Below are 17,691 nucleotides of genomic sequence, written 5' to 3'. Positions count from 1 at the left end.
GTCTGGCGGTGACACCACAGTGTATATCAGGCAATGCCGGCCATGACCCCGGCCGGCTTGCACACATATTCCCGAACTCTTGCGGGACTTGGTAAGAATGTCTTCCACGAGTAATGAGTGTGTTGGGGTGGGACACTACGAATGTAGTGTGTGGACATACAAGGTGAGAATGTGGGTCTCGCGGGAGGCGTGTGCGGGATAGTCCCTGCAGCCGCATTATCCTCTGTGACCTCGGTGGCTCAGATTGCCGGCACGGTAGCTCAGCGTGTTCGGTCAGAGGAATAACTGCCCTCTGTAATAATAATAATAAAAAAACTGCGTTAATGGATCAACAACGAACTGAAACGAGTGCCTTGCGACGTCCGCCCCGAGCAGATGCAACGAACTAAAACGAACAAACTGAGATTGAGAAAAAAAGATGGATAGAAGGTCTGCCCTGTAAGCAGGAGATCCCGGGTTCGAATCCCGGTCGGGTCACACATTTCCACCTGTCCCCGTTGATATATATCAACGTCCGTCAGCAGCTGATGGTTGTTGTTGTTGTTGTGGTCTTCAGTCCTGAGACTGGTTTGATGCAGCTCTCCATGCTACCCTATCCAGTGCAAGCTTCTTCATCTCCCAGTAACTACTGCAACCTACGTCCTTCTGAATCTGCTTAGTGAATTCATCTCTTGGTCTCCCTCTACGATTTTTACCCTCCACGCTGCCCTCCAATGCTAAATTTGTGATCCCTTGATGCCTCAAAACATGTCCTACCAACCGGTCCCTTCTTTTTGTCAAGTTGTGCCACAAACTCCTCTTCTCCCCAATTCTATTTAATACCTCCTCGTTAGTTATGTGATCTACCCATCTAATCTTCAGCATTCTTCTGTAGCACCACATTTCAAAAGCTTCTATTCTCTTCTTGTCCAAACTATTTATCGTCCATGTTTCACTTCCATACATAGCTACACTCCATACAAATACTTTCAGAAACGACTTCCTGACACTTAAATCTATACTCGATGTTAACAAATTTTTCTTCTTCAGAAACGCTTTCCTTGCCATTGTCAGTCTACATTTTATATCCTCTCTACTTCGACCATCATCAGTTATTTTGCTCCCCAAATAGCAAAATTCCTTTACTACTTTAAGTGTCTCATTTCCTAATCTAATTCCCTCAGCATCACCCGACTTAATTCGACTACATTCCATTATCCTCGTTTTGCTTTTGTTGATGTTCGTCTTATATCTTCCTTTCAAGACACTGTCCATTCCGTTCAACTGCTCTTCCAGGTCCCAGGTCCTTTGCTGTTTCTGACAGAATTACAATGTCATCGGTGAACTTCAAAGTTTTTATTTCTTCTCCATGGATTTTAATACCTACTCCGAATTTTTCGTTTGTTTCCTTTACTGCTTGCTCAATATACAGATTCAGTAACATCGGGGAGAGGCTACAGCCCTGTCTCACTCCCTTCCCAACGACTGCTTCCCTTTCATGCCCCTCGACTCTTATAACTGCCATCTGGTTTCTGTACAAATTGTAAATAGCCTTTCACTCCCTGTATTTTACCCCTGCCACCTTCAGAATTTGAAAGAGAGTATTCAATTTAACATTGTCAAAAGCTTTCTCTAAGTCTACAAATGTTAGAAACGTGGGTTTGCCTTTTCTTAATCTTTCTTCTAAGATAAGTCGTAAGGTTAGTATTGCCTCACGTGTTCCAACATTTCTACGGAATCCAAACTGATCTTCCCCGAGATCCGCTTCTACCAGTTTTTCCATTCGTCTGTAAAGAATTCGCGTTGGTATTTTGCAGCTGAGACCTATTAAACTGATAGTTCGGTAATTTTCACATCTGTCAATACCTGCTTTCTTTGGGATTGGAATTCTTATATTCTTGTTGAAGTCTGAGGGTATTTCGCGTGTCTCATACATCTTGCTCACCAGATGGTAGAGTTTTGTCATGACTGGTTCTCCCAAGGCCGTCAGTAGTTCTAATGGAATGTTGTCTACTCCCGGGGCCTTGTTTCGACTCATGTCTTTCAGTGCTCTGTCAAACTCTTCACACAGTATCTTATCTCCCATTTCATCTTCATCTACATCCTATTCCATTTCCATAATATTGTCCTCAAGTACATCGCCCTTGTATAAACCCTCTATATACTTCTTCCACCTTTCTGCCTTCCCTTCTTTCCTTAGAACTGGGTTTCCATCTGAGCTCTTGATGTTCATACAAGTAGTTCTCTTCTCTCCAAACGTCTCTTTAATTTTCCTGTCGGCAATATCTATCTTACCCCTAGTGAGACAAGCCTCTACATCCTTACATTTGTCCTCTAGCCATCCCTGCTTAGCCATTTTGCACTTCCTGTCGATCTCATTTTTGAGACGTTTGTATTCCTTTTTGCCTGCTTCATTTACTGCATTTTTATATTTTCTCCTTTCATCAATTAAATTCAATATTTCTTCTGTTACCCAAGGATTTCTACTAGCCCTCGTCTATTTACCTACTTGATCGTCTGCTGCCTTCACTACTTCATCCCTCAGAGCAACCCATTCTTCTTCTATTGTATTTCTTTCCCCCATTCCTGTCAATTCTTCCCTTATGCTCTCCCTGAAACTCTGTACAGCCTCTGGTTTAGTCAATTTATCCAGGTCCCATCTCCTTAAATTGGCACCTTTTTGTAGTTTCTTCAGTTTTAATCTACAGCTCATAACCAATAGATTGTGGTCAGAGTCCACATCTGCTCCTGGAAATGTCTTACAATTTAAAACCTGGTTCCTAAATCTCTGTCTTACCATTATATAATCTATCTGATACCTTTTAGTATCCCCAGGATTCTTCCATGTATAAAACTTTCTTTTATGATTCTTGAACCAAGTGTTAGCTATGATTAAGTTATGCTCTGTGCAAAATTCTACCAGACGGCTTCCTCTTTCATTTCTTCCCCCCAATCCATATTCACCTACTATGTTTCCTTCTCTCTCTTTTCCTACTCTCGAATCCCAGTCACCCATGACTATTAAATTTTCGTTTCCCTTCACTATCTGAATAATTTCTTTTATCTCATCATACATTTCATCAATTTCTTCATCATATGCAGAGCTAGTTGGCATATAAACTTGTACTACTGTAGTAGGCATGGGCTTTGTGTCTATCTTGGCCACAATAATGCGTTCACTATGCTGTTTGTAGTAGCTTACCCGCACTCCTATTTTTTTATTCATTATTAAACCTACTCCTGCATTACCCCTATTTGATTTTGTATTTATAACCCTGTATTTACCTGACCAAAAGTCTTGTTCCTCCTGCCACCGAACGTCACTAATTCCCACTATATCTAACTTTAACCTATCCATTTCCCTTTTTAAATTTTCTAACCTACCTGCTCGATTAGGGGATCTGACATTCCACGCTCCGATCCGTAGAACGCCAGTTTTCTTTCTCCTGATAACGACGTCCTCTTGAGTAGTCCCCGCCCGGCGATGCGAATGGGGGACTATTTTACCTCCGGAATATTTTACCCAAGAGGACGCCATCATCATTTAATCATACAGTAAAGCTGCATGCCCTCGGGAAAAATTACGGCTGTAGTTTCCCCTTTCTTTCAGCCGTCCGCAGTACCAGCACAGCAAGGGCGTTTTGATTAGTGTTACAGGGCCAGATCAGTCAATCATCCAGACTGTTGCCCCTGCAATTACTGAAAAGGCTGCTGCCCCTCTTCAGGAACCACACGTTTGTCTGGCCTCTCAACAGATACCCCTCCGTTGTGGTTGCACCTACGGTACGGCCATCTGTATCACTGAGGCACGCAAGCCTCCCCACCAACGGCAAGGTCCATGGTTCATGGGAGGAGGTATTAATATATAATTCTAATTTCGTTGTTGCGAGCAGTTGGACGCAGCCTGGCGTGGAGAGAACGTGCATCGCCTTTTTGCTGCACGTAGTTGTTGCTTGCTTACGCACTGGACGGATTTGTAAGATATGTGTATGCATACATTGACAACAATATTTGTATCTTTGTTGTGACCAGATATGTGATTATTGATTATAAACGTTGAGGTACAATTAAAGTTTTCAAACTGTTCAGGGAAAAGAAAGGTCTGGGTAAAGTTTGTCGATGTATGAATCTTCATTTTCAGAAAATTGTAAATTAAAAGTTTTTATTGCTTCCTTTCACCGCTTGAGGATAGTTGACCAAACCTCTCCTCATCATTCAATTTCTGTATAGAAACAAACACAGGAGTAGTTGCATCAGTAGTTGTGACCATGCATTGCACTCCGCATGGATCGCATTATTTCTTTTGAATTATTTTAGCTTGTTGCTCGTCACGCAGTAGTAGCGACAAGACGAGGTAAGTTGTCTGTTGCGTTCAGAAGCACTGTAATATACTCGCTGGGAGACGTTAGAGAATATTTTGAAATTCGCAGGCAGGTACAAGAGAATTGACCTTTCATGATTTGCAGGAAGAGTAATTAATTTCCGTTTCTTGTTCTCTATCTGAATACTGACATAACCGATAGTAGGACGTTCCAGAAAATGTTTGAATACTGGAATGTCAGAATATGGGTTTATTCAGTTCAAGTTATACTGCTACATATCAGATTTTGTGATAACGATATTGCAGTTTCACTAGTTTGCCTTGCTATTTTTAGAGAAAAGTATAGATAACGATAATATTGTTAGAGATGGATTGTTCAAATGGCTCTAAGCACTATGGCACTAGGTCATCAGTCGCCTAGAACTTAGAACTACTTAAACCTAACTAACCTAAGGACATCACACACATCCATGCCCGAGGCAGGATTCGAACCTGCAACCGTAGCAGCAGCGCGGTTCCGAACTGAAGCGCCTAGAACGGTCGGCCACAACGGCAGCCGTTAGAGATGGAGCTTTACACATTTACGTACGTCTTTTACCAGGCTTATAATACTTATTACCATTTTTTATAGTTAAAAGAAACAACTTTCAAGTGACGCAACCACATGGAAGATTTTTTTTTTTTGAAATGTAACTTTCACGCCGGAAATGTCATAGTTACTAAAATATTACTTGGTATTGTGCAGTGATTGAAAGAATTTCCTTGAGAAACCCGACGTTTCATACCAATCTGTTGTGTGCAATTGGGAACGAAACGTGAGGTTTCTACACGGAATTCTTTCGACCACGGCACAATAGCACGTAATATTTTACTAATAGTGAATAATCCCCTATTGACAGCAGATCTCAAATTGATTCCATATTTCTTGATTTTTCAGAAGGTTTTTCACATTGTTCCTCACGAGTGTATTCTAATAAAATTGCATGCCTATGGAGTCTCGTTGGTTGGTGGGCTAATTTGGGGAAGGGGAGCAAATACGAGGGGCGTTCAGAAAGTAAGCTCCGATCGGTCGCGAAATGGAAACGACTATGAAAATCCGATAAAGCTTTGCACAGATGTGTTGGGTAGTGTCTCTAGTATAACCCCAGTTAGCATCACGTCGCTCTTCTCATTTCTGAGCTCGCAGTGAGTGCGTAAAGATGTCTAGAAAATAGTGTCTGCCGCCAAGTACGAGGGCCTGGTGAGAAATTTCGCCTGAAGCTATGCAGCTAACATTACATAACTGTCGTGCTGTTTCTTCTTCAAGACAATTCTCAGCCGCATTCTGCAGGGGCAATGAAGATGCTCCTGCATCGTTTTCAAATGGAAATGTGAGATTACCCACAATACAGTCCGCAATTGTCTCCCCCTGAGTTTCATCTCTGGTCACATGAACCGCTGTCTTTGAAGACAACATTTTGACACAGACAACGAGGTGTAGGCCAGCGTGGAGAATTGGCGGAAAGCACTGGCGGCTGCCTTCTATGATGAGGCTATTGAAAAGTTGGTACAACGCTATGACAAAAGTCTAAGTCAGAACGGCGACTACGTAGAGAAGTAGCTGAAAGGTGTAGCTAATTGTTACAAGTAAAACATTTCTGATGTTCACTGTGTTTTCAATTTGGCAATCAATCGGAGCTTACTTTCTGAACAGGCCTCGTACAAATATAGAGATCATCAGTCCCATGGAATAGGGAAGGATGGTGAAGGAAATTGGCCATGCGCTTTCACAGGAACCATGCCGGCATTTGCCTGAAGCGATTTACGGGAATCACGGAAAACCTAAATCAGGATGGCCGGACGCGGGTTTGAACTGTCGTCCCACAACGGCAAGCCATCGTTAAGTCAGCCTCCGGCACAGTCGAAACTTCGCTTGGTGAACCTGTTTTGCCTTAGGTGCCAACACCCAGTAGTTCCTGAGAAAATGATAGTCAAAGGTTTGATGGTACTTCATCAAATCACTCGAGAGACATTAAAGCAAGCGAGTCGCTAGCGTACTAACTAAGAGAACCGTTTCGAATATTTGCGTTCCGTGTTCAAATCCAATGGTATGACAGTTTTCTTTTTCTTTTGTTGTTGCAGAGGTATGTAACGTCGACGACATCAATTTTTTCTTTGCAACGTCGAGAAGTACAATGGGATTATTGATGAAAGAAATAAGCATTCAAAATGTGGTGTCACCGCCAGACACCACACTTTCTAGGTGGTAGCCTTTAAATCGGCCGCGGTCCGTTAGTATACGTCGAACCCGCGTGTCGCCACTGTCAGTGATTGCAGACCGAGCGCCGCCACACGGCAGGTCTAGAGAGACTTCCTAGCACTCGCCCCAGTTGTACAGCCGACTTTGCTAGCAATGGTTCACTGCCTATTTACGTTCTCATTTGCCGAGACGATAGTTAGCATAGCCTTCAGCTACGTCATTTGCTACGACCTAGCAGGGCGCCATTATCATTTGCTATTTATCTTGTGATGCATGTACCGTCAGACCAATGTTCGCCAATTATGGATTAAAGTTAAGTATTCCCGCAGTTACGTACGTTCTTTGCTACTATAACTTCCTGTACCTGTTCCGGACCTCACGCCGGCCTGCGTGAGCTTAAACGTGTGCCTTTCGGCTTCACCTCGTAGTGGCTTGGCTGTCTTGCCAAGTCACAACACAAAATCTTATCAAAATAGATTTTTTGATCACTAATCTTATACAACCTTATGTAATTGACAGTAATTGATAATGGAACTTACAAATTCTAGTATTTCATTGTTTGCTTTCATTTTTATTTTCATACTTCAAGAGAACCATTACCTTCTCCAGGGTGATATGTATCTTAAAAACATTAAAAAAAATCTGAGCACCACGAGCAACGTGTGAAAGCACATATGCCACAGTGGCATTGTTTTAGTATAAATATCAGTAAGAAAAGCAACTTCGTCAACGCTGATCGATACCTCGCACTATGGCGATAATAAACCCGGAAAACAAAACATATCAAAGCATTCTCTCGAAAGCTGGGGCCTGCAGTTGATTACGAATGAACGCGAATATTTTATTAATTGCATAGTTTCTACTTGTGATTTCCGTTTGCTATGCCATGAGAAAAGAGCACTTCTGTAATGGACGAATGTAGAACTTCACTTATCATTAAAAGTAGGTACGTTTCGCGGAGATGACATAACGGCTTTCACCATGGCGGAATTGATTTTAATGAACACATCGATAATCCAGTTTCATCGACAACCAGTCCGCCGTGTAAGGATGAATAGCTTTTTACTCATCCCAAGATTTAAGATTGTAGAGAAGCAGCTCCGTTTTTATCTAAGGTATCAAAATTTTGCCTAAAAACTGACGATGATTTCGTTGTTTCAGTTGGCCAACGTCTATTTCCGTAACCATTTCACATCAAAACGACGACACTCTCTTACTAGAGACGTGATACATTCTGTTTGATCCGTACTTGTAACGAAATAATGGTCGAATTCAGGAACAGTAGTGGAGGTTTGATGTTGAAAGAGTCTGTTCCGAATAATTCATCAAACCTACGCTTGTCTTCGGTGCTGATGTATTTAGCGACTTGACGACGCTGCATTCTGTTTTCCCCCTGAATGACTCGCACCAGGCATTGGCGCTTTGAATTCAAAACTATCCGACAACAATAAGACTGCTGCAGCATTGTCCACTGCCGCAATTTTCGTATAGCAACCGCTGTTTCTAGTCTCTGTAAAACTATCGAATACCCACGAGTCGATCATTTTATGTTTGTTCCGAATCGATTGTCCACTTGTCACCTGGCATCTGCATCGCGATAGCTCTTTCATACTTGTGAGCTTGTGCACTCGTACACGTAGGGCTTAACTCTTTCCGGAAAACTGTTACCAACAGTTTTTGTTTGTCTCCAGGAAGTCAGTGTAAATTTGGCCCTCGAGTCCATCAAGACGTAAATCAGTTAATGGAACCTCATCACAATGTGTACACAACAAGCCGGCCGGAGTGGCCGTGCGGTTCTGGGCGCTCCAGTCTGGAACAGCGAGACCGCTACGGTTGCAGATTCGAATCCTGCCTCGGGCATGGATGTGTGTGATGTCCTTAGGTTAGTTAGGTTTAAGTAGCTCTAAGTTCTAGGGGACTGATGACCTCAGCAGTTAAGTCCCATAGTGCTCAGAGCCATTTGAACCATTTTTTTGTACACAACAGCTACAAAACCTGGAAAACTCATTAAAGATACTTATCATCGGTTTTTGGACATAATTTTGCGATCTTACGCATATATATGGAGCCGTTTTTGTACATGGTTGACTCCTTAAGCGATTGAGTGGTTATCGACGAAATCGGAGCATGGAAGTGTTTATTAAATGTAATTCCGCCAAAGAGTATGCCGTTCTGTGAACCCTACGTAGCATACTTTTACTGACAGGTGAAGAATTACATTTGACTATTGCAGAAGTGTCCTATTCTCACTGCACAGCAACCGGAAATCAGAAGTAGAACCGAAACAATTAATAAAATACACGCCTGGATCTGTAATCAATTGCAGACTCCAGTGTTATAGAAAATGGTTTACTATGCTTTGAAATTATCACCAAAGTGCAACGTTAACGAGGCAATGATATTCACCCTAGAAATGCTAATGTGGCACGTTATTCGTGGTGCTCTGAACCTTTATGCTTTGAATGTTCCTATTACGTATACCACTTTTGGAGTTCAAACGTAAAAAATGAAAGCAAATAATGAAATACTAGAATTTATACATCTTTCATTTTCAGTTACTGTTAATTGTATAAAGTTGTATAAGATTAGTGATGATGAAATCGATTTTAATGAATTGAAATCTTTATTTAAAATTAATAAATTTGAAATGTTTATTTATTTTTTCAATAACCCCATTGTATTTTATCGATGTCACAAGAACTTGATGTCGTTGATGTTACATACTTCCCTGACAACAGAAGGAAAAAAACAACACGGAGTGCAAAAATTCGAAACTGAGCTAGTATGCTATTAATTCGCCTGGTTTACTGCTACGCGCGCAGACTGATGATGTAGCAGCAAAGTTGTGCCAGAGAGCGATTTATGGAGAATTTCCCTTTTCAGTTTTACTACTGGACTCGTATTTTCCTGCCACAAAGTTCATGGTAACTTACGGAAAGTTAGGGAATGAAATTTTCACTCTGCAGCGGAGTGTGCGCCGATGTGAAACTTCCTGGCCGATAAAAAACTTTGTGCCGGACCAAGACTCGAAATCGGGACCGTGTCTTGGCCCGGCACACAGTCTGCCAGGAAGTTTCACATCAGCGCACACTCCGCTGCAGAGTGGAAATTCATTCTCGAAACATGCCGCAGGCTGTGACTGAGCCGTCTCCGCAATATCCTTTCTTCCAGGAGCGCTACTTCTGCAAGCTCTGCAGGAGAGCTTCTGTGAAGTTTGGAAGGTAGGAGACCAGGTAATGGCGGAATTGAAGCTGTTGAGGACGGCTCGTGAGTCGTGCTTGGGTGGCTCAGATGGTAGAGCACTTGCCCGCGGAAGGCAGTTGTACCGAGTTAGTCTCGGTCTGGCATACAGTCTTAATCTACCGGGAAGTTTGGTGGAAAGTTATCGAGTAAAATGTAAATAATATCTGGCGTTCTCCAAGGAAGTGTAGCAGGCACTCTGCTATTCCTAACGTGTACAACCCAGTGACTGTCAGGAATTCAGCAGGGGAGCTGTGACCCTTGACAAGTGCCGAAGCTGCCTCACCTGGCTGCACAGTTCCCCCACCGCTACGCCACGCTGTATGAATGTGAGGAGGTGGAAGAGGGGAAACTGCGAATGCGTCGCATTTAAACTGCAAAGCAGTGGCACTATATATGACTTGGTTTTATGCTTCGTGTTGCTCAACTGCACAGACCACAAACAAAACAATTTTATGGTATTATTTAATTATTTTTGGCGCACTGAAGAGTAATGCAGTTTCATCTAGTACAGATTGTCAGCTTATCGACAGACGCAGTCAATTTCACAGATTTTCGCACACAGCTTGCTTCGTAATCATGACTTCTTTAGTTCTACAGGGTGATTCAAAAAGAATACCACAACTTTAAAAATGTGTATTTAATGAAAGAAACATAATATAACCTTCTGTTATACATCATTACAAAGAGTATTTAAAAAGGTTTTTTTCACTCAAAAACAAGTTCAGAGATGTTCAATATGGCCCCCTCCAGACACTCGAGCAATATCAACCCGATACTCCAACTCGTTCCACACTCTCTGTAGCATATCAGGCGTAACAATTTGGATAGCTGCTGTTATTTCTCGTTTCAAATCATCAATGGTGGCTGGGAGAGGTGGCCGAAACACCATATCCTTAACATACCCCCATAAGAAAAAATCGCAGGGGGTAAGATCAGGGCTTCTTGGAGGCCAGTGATGAAGTGCTCTGTCACGGGCTGCCTGGCGGCCGATCCATCGCCTCGGGTAGTTGACGTTCAGGTAGTTACGGACAGATAAGTGCCAATGTGGACTCTCCGTACAGTTGATTCTGGAATTTACAGCTCTCTGCTAGCTCTGCGAGTCGATTTTCCTGGGCTGCGAACAAATACTTGCTGGATGCGTTGCTACATTTTCATCTCTCGTTCTCGGCCGTCCAGAACTTTTCCCTTTGCACAAACACCCATTCTCTGTAAACTGTTTATACCAATGTTTAGTACACCACCTATCAGGAGGTTTAACACCATACTTCGTTCGAAATGCACGCTGAACAACTATCGTCGATTCACTTCTGCCGTACTCAATAACACAAAAAGCTTTCTGTTGAGCGGTCGCCATCTTAGCATCAACTGACGCTGATGCCTAGTCAGCAGCGCCTCAAGCGAACAAATGTACAACTAAATGAAACTTTATAGCTCCCTTAATTCGCCGACAGATAGTGCTTAGCTCTGCCTTTTGTCGTTGCAGAGTTTTAAATTCCTAAAGTTGTGGTATTCTTTTTGAATCACCCTGTATAATCGAAAATACCCTTCCATACATATGCGTTGATTGAAATATTTTGTCACGTTCGCAACATCGTTATGGAGGCGTGGAAACTCTTCCTGCACATTTTTAACGTAAACGAATTTGCCTTCTAACTGGGAATTACACTGCAGATCAAGCCGTTACATCCTCACATCCACATCGTTTCATCTGAAACGAGAAACGGTCTCTAAACCAGGTGTAAGATTGGCAGGGTTTTCTAAACCTTTAGAAAACTATCCTTGTAATTCTTTCAAGGATGCAATGCATTCTTTAAAACTCGCATCTTCTTCGACACCTGTGACCTTAGGGAAATGGACAGATTTCTTCAGGAAAATCAGAAATAAATTGTTTCTGATCTTTCAGTGTTTTACGGTGGTCAGTGTGCAGTCAAGTCCACTTAAAATGCGAGGTCTGCAATCCATTCCGGATGTTCAGGTTTTCCTCCCTGCACTCGTTTTTCCTGTGTAAATTCAACAACAGCGGATTTTAAACAGAAAAATCGTACAAAACATTCCCCTTGACTTAACTAGTATATTTTACAGTAATATATAAAGTCTCCATACTCTTCGAAGATTGTTGCAACTGACATATGTAAAAATGCATATGACTTCAGAAATTTTAGTATTTGTGCCACAAATTTCATCACGTGCTCTATGCTTGCAAATTCATCACAACATGCCTTTTTGATGTACAAAAAAATGAATTCTGTTTGTCGATCAGTGAAATATTTTCCTCTTTCATTGTCAATTACATCTTCAGTTCTTTTGGTACCCATTGATTATGCGACTGCACGAAAGATGTTGAGAATTCTCATTCTTGTCTTTGCCCTACCCATTCATTTTTAAAGGCTTGTGACAATAGGTCGCTAGACTGCCTCGTTTTGTGAGGTCAGCAACTGGACCTGTGAAATTCCTTTGTACCACGATTCCGCCGATCTGAAGAATATCGTGTCGACCAAAACGCGCCGCACCACAGTACTATGATGTCACATCGTGCCGAGTACTTCCACGAAGGACTGAGCAAAGCCCAGAAGTACTGAGCACATCGTGGTCGCGTGGGGTGTGGCACGCAACAATCGACCGTGACATACACGGTTTACGAGAACATCTGAGCATGTGATTCTGTTGTTTATAGTACAATACAGACATGAAGTAGGTTTTGGTTTGATGAGGCATGGTTCCATCTCAATGGATATGTGAATGTTGTAACTGTACAGCCTTCCCCAAAATTCATATGAAATGTCTGATGCCACCCCCTTTTTATATGCATCCGGATGGTTGTCGGTCAATTCAGTGCTTCCTAATGCCTTGTATCTATGACTTTTTATATATCATTCTGTCCTATTTGATATTCGTTGCGAAGGCGTATGGAGTGTTCTAGAAGATCGTGCGTTGTCATCATTATCAAGAGATTGTTGTCATTAACAAAATTACGTACAAATGCTGGATTGAGTGTATAATAAAGAAATTGAAGGGATAAATATTTGGCGGAAAATATTAAAATGCTGTGTGCGCCTCTAATTACCATAATTACAAAAGAATAACTAGTTAACACAAAGAACCTCATTATCTTGAGAAACGGCTTGAAAGTTATTAGCAAACGACGTATTTTCATTTGTTATTTATTTTTATGTCTTCCTCTGCAATTAATAGTCCTTGTAATTATATTTCTAATTAACTCTCCAATTGTTTACATCTCAGTTTTGCAATTTCAGAATTTGAGGCTTTATTTGTAACTTCCTTTTATGCAGTCGGATAAAGCACAAGTATTGTAATGCCATTACATGTTAGTAACCAAATCCAAACTGTAATTAATTACGTAACTAAAATAATACGAGAGGCATTATTGTAATTAAAGTTCAGAATGATTTTCGTATGGAAAACTAAATATATTACTAGAAAAGATTGTTATTCAAATATTGTATTTTATACCTTATTCGGCTGTAACATCAGTTTCTTTACTTTTTGTAAATTTTAATTGTAACATTGAAATTATGCAAAATTAATAGTGGAATATTTTGTGACCAATTGTTAAAATTCTATATAAGGGAAAGCAGCGAGGCTGTGAGTCAGTCAGTTGTTGTTGAGTCTGCTTGAGAGTCTGTTTGTCCAAGAGGTCAGTGATGTCTGTGAAGTGCTTTGTTTAAACGTGTCAAGAATTCAGTTCTGCTGTCAATAAATAATGAGAAGTTCCAAATTTATATTCTATCATCAAAATGAACTCCAGGAAAAAGTTAAGTAATTTTAAGTAACGATCAAGAAGAATTTAGCATCGTTACAATGTGCAGATTACATTTGGACTAGTCTACTCTACATCTACATGGATACTCTGCAAATCACATTTAAGTGCCTGGCAGAGGGTTCATCGAACCACCATCAAAATTCTCTATTATTCCAATCTCGCATAGCGTGCGGAAAAAACGAACACCTTAATCTTTCCCTGCGAGCTCTGATTTCCCTCACTTTATTATGGCGACCGTTGCTCCCTATGGAGATCGGATCAGCAAAATATTTTCACATAGGGAGGAGAAAGTTGGTGATTGGAATTTTGTGAGAAGATTCCGCCGCAACGAGAAACACCTTTGTTTTAATGATGTCCAGCCCAAATCCTGTATTTTTTTCAGTGACACTCTCTCCCCTATACCGCGATAATACAAAACGTGCTGCCTTCTTGAACTTTCTCGATGTACTCCGTCAATTCTATCTGCGCAGCAGTGTTCTATAAGACGACGGACCAGTGTAATGTAGGCAGTCTCTTCAGTAGATGTGTTACATTTTCTAAGTATCCTACCAATAAAACGCGGTGTTTGTCTAGCCTTCCCCACAATATTTTCTGTGTTCCTTCCAATTTAAGTTATTCCTAATTGTAACTCTTAGGTATTTAGTTTAATTTACGGCCTTTAGATTTAACTAATTTATCGTGTACCGAAGTTTAACGGATTCCTTGTGGATGACCTCACACTTTTCTTTATTTAGGGTCCATTGCCAATTTTCGCACCATACAGACATCTTTTCCAAATCGTTTTGCATATTGTTTTGATCTTCTGAAGACTTTACTAGATAAACGACAGCGTCATCTGCAAACAACGTCATCTGCAAACAACCTAAGACGGCTACTCAGATTGTCTTCCAAGTCATTCATACAGATAAGGAACAGCAGAGGGCCTATAACACTACCTTGGGGAACGCCAGAAATAACTTCTGTTTACTCGATGACATTCCATCAATTACTACGAACTGTGACATCTCTGACAGGAGACGATCTTCCATAAGCAAACACAAAATATAAACCAGCTTCACGAGGCCCCTGCATGGATGTAAGGTGTGTTTGGTGTTCATTGTTATCAGGTACACGAATATTCATCACATTGTTTCCTGACAGAATGAAGAGCGCGTACTACATGTAATGTAAACGGTGCAACAATTTGTGAACACTGTCGGAGCAGATCAGCTACATTTGCACGTATTATCAGCAGAACAAGGCAATGGATCATACAGCTAATAACACTATGAGTTTCAGTGTTTTCATGGGCAAGTGACTTCTAAAGTGTTGTTGCCTTGTCAGTCTCCCGATTTATTCACACCTGGTAGAGATATATTAAAAATGTTGCTCATTCTCAGATCATTCTTGAATGGCAGAAAGAAATTGAAATATGTGTTTCTGCAATTCCTCAAAAAGCGTTTCAACCTGTGTTTAAGAATAAGCAACGTTTTATTCAATTATATGAATCGCATAATAAAGGCAACTTCCATCAGTTTTTGTAAATTAGTCATTTATCCACAAGGTTGCGTTACTTTTTGAACATCTTGTACATTAACAAGCAGAATAAACCACTGCAGGCCATTTCTGTATTCTAACAATAATTCATAGCTTAACTTATATTAATCTACTCATACAGATAATTATGAGAATTAGTGTTAGATTGCTTTATATATATGTGTGTGAATACTAAGAAAATAGCAGCTACTTAAAAAAAAGCCTATGCTTCTCCTCTTACTCCACTCAGCAGCTGTTTTTATGTGATACTTAAACCATTTACGGAACTTTAAACAGAACATAATCGGCAGTATGTGTACGGGCTGGATCAAAACTTGTTTAATGCGACCGTCACAGTTACGTAGAATTTGTAGAATTTACATCCCTATGTCAAAATCTATGTATCTAGTTCAAATGTATTTATGTCTGTATCTTCAACGTCTCATCCTAAATAGCTGGATAGAATTCAACAGTGCGTGGTACACGTATCACTTTCTATCTGGAAAGAAGTACTGTGTGTGTGGGGGGGGGGGGGGGGGGAGGGAGGGAGGTGATGGTAAGAACAACCTAGGGGTGGGAATTGAGTGAAGAAGAAGCGTAAGGAATCATGGGCAAGTGTATTCATACAATATTTAAGGATGCGAGCACTTATCGACTTGGAACAAACTATACACATAATTTCAAACCATTACGGAACATTTCCCCGCTGACACCCACCCCTTTCTCCGCCCCCCCCCCCCCCCCGCCCCCCCCCCAAATAAAATGATGAAATCAGAAAAGTTTATTGCTTACTACATTTTCGCTGTCCTTATAGTACAACGGCCGCATCAGGCACGTCCTTTTTAATTAATTAGTTCTTTATAACTATTTTCGCAACACTTTTTGCAGACAATATCAAAATATACTATATACGAGATACGTGAAATGAGTGAAAATCTACCACATCGGGCATCACGATTTAATTTTCTTTCTTGTAATTCCAGTCTTGGATCACAATGACATCTTCAGACCTAGAAAATATAAGCACATAGAGCTAGTCTAATCTACAAAACACTCCTAACTGTAGGAATATAAAGTGGAAAACATTGTAAAACAACTCTACAGCACATCCATACCTGAGTAAAAACGTGTTGCATTACGCATATCACGCCATTACAAGTGATGGTGAAGTCAAAACCATAAGCTATTTCAGCTTCGTGAGAGAAATAAAATTACGGTACGTAAAGAGCGCTATTGAAGCGTACATGGTCTGAGCCTATCTTCATGTGCAATAAGTACGAGGGTAATCCCAAAAGTAAGGTCTCCTATTTTTTTTATGAGTACATAGACCTGTTTATTTCTACAATGGTTTAAATCAGTCTGCAGCTTGAACATTTAGCTAGTTTTCGACATAATCACCATTTCAGTCTATGTATTTTTGTAGACGCTGTGGCAGTTTATGTATGCCCATGTCATATCAGCTCGCCGCCATGCTGTTCAGAAAGTTATGAACTTCTTCTTTCACCTCGTTGTCGGAGCTGAATCGCTTTCCTGCCAAATGTTCTTTTAACTTAGGAACAGGTGATAGTCACTGGGCGCCAAGTCAGGACTATAGGGTGGGTGGGTGATTATGTTCCACTGAAACTGTTGCAGAAGAGCAACGGTTTGCCGAGCGATGTGTGGCCGAACGTTGTCATGGAGAATGTGTACGCCAGTTGCTCAACATTAAAAAAAATGGTTCAAATGGCTCTGAGCACTATGGGACTTAACTTCTGAAGTCATCAGTCCCCTAGAACTTAGAACTACTTAAAACTAACTAACATAAGGACATCACACACATCCATGCCCGAGGCAGGATTGGAACCTGCGACCGTAGTGGTCGCGCAGCTCCAGACTGTAGTGCCTAGACCCGCTCGGCCACACAGGCCGGCGCTCAACATTCCTCTTCTCCGGTTCTGAATTTCCCGTTTGTGTTTTTTCAGAGTCTCACAGTACCTATCATCGTTAATTGTGGTCCTAGTGGGCATAAAGTCGACCAACAATACCCATTTCCGATCCCAAAAAACGGTTGTCATGACTTTGCCGGCAGACTGTGTTTGTTTGAATTTCCGCGGCTTTGGCGAAGAAGGATGCCGCCACTGGCATGATTGTTGCTTGGTCTCAGGTGTAAAGTGGTATGCCCAGGTTTCGTCACCCGTGACAACTGAGTCCAGAAAGTTGTCCAGTTCGGCTGCGGTGAAGAAATGCACGGGAAGCATCAATTCGTTGCCGCATGTGGTCCTCAGTCAGCATGCATGACACCCATTTTGCGCACACCTTCAGGTAGTTCAATATTTCCGTTAAAATTCTGTGAGCCCTGCTTCGGGAAACCTCGGGAAGCAACGTGCAGGGATCATCCAGGGCGATCCGCCGGTCTCCACGCATGCTTTGCTCGACCTTCAACACTGTCTCCTCAGAAATTGACGGTTTTTCCGCTCCTTTGTTCGTCGTGAATTTCGGTCCGACCAGCTACAAACTCTCTACACCACTCACGAACATTTTGACATCCATGCACGACTTATCATACACTTCCGTCAATTGAGGATGGATTTCAGCTTGCGCACCGCCCTTTGCGCTCAAAAACCGAATAACTGC

The 17,691-nt window shown here is 41.5% G+C and overlaps 1 protein-coding gene across 1 annotated transcript in view; it reads right to left on the bottom strand.

Annotated features, from left to right (window-relative positions):
* The window catches only part of LOC124619398 (sodium-coupled monocarboxylate transporter 1-like), a 336,549-nt gene that overhangs the window by 163,807 nt on the left and 155,051 nt on the right, over nt 1-17,691 (bottom strand). The gene's annotated exons all lie outside the window — the stretch shown is intronic.

The sequence above is a fragment of the Schistocerca americana genome, chromosome 6 (genome assembly GCF_021461395.2).
Source record: "Schistocerca americana isolate TAMUIC-IGC-003095 chromosome 6, iqSchAmer2.1, whole genome shotgun sequence".
NCBI classification, from domain to species: Eukaryota; Metazoa; Arthropoda; class Insecta; order Orthoptera; family Acrididae; genus Schistocerca; species Schistocerca americana.
Note: the sequence above shows the minus strand (reverse complement) of the source record. Positions and strands in the feature narration are given on the sequence as shown.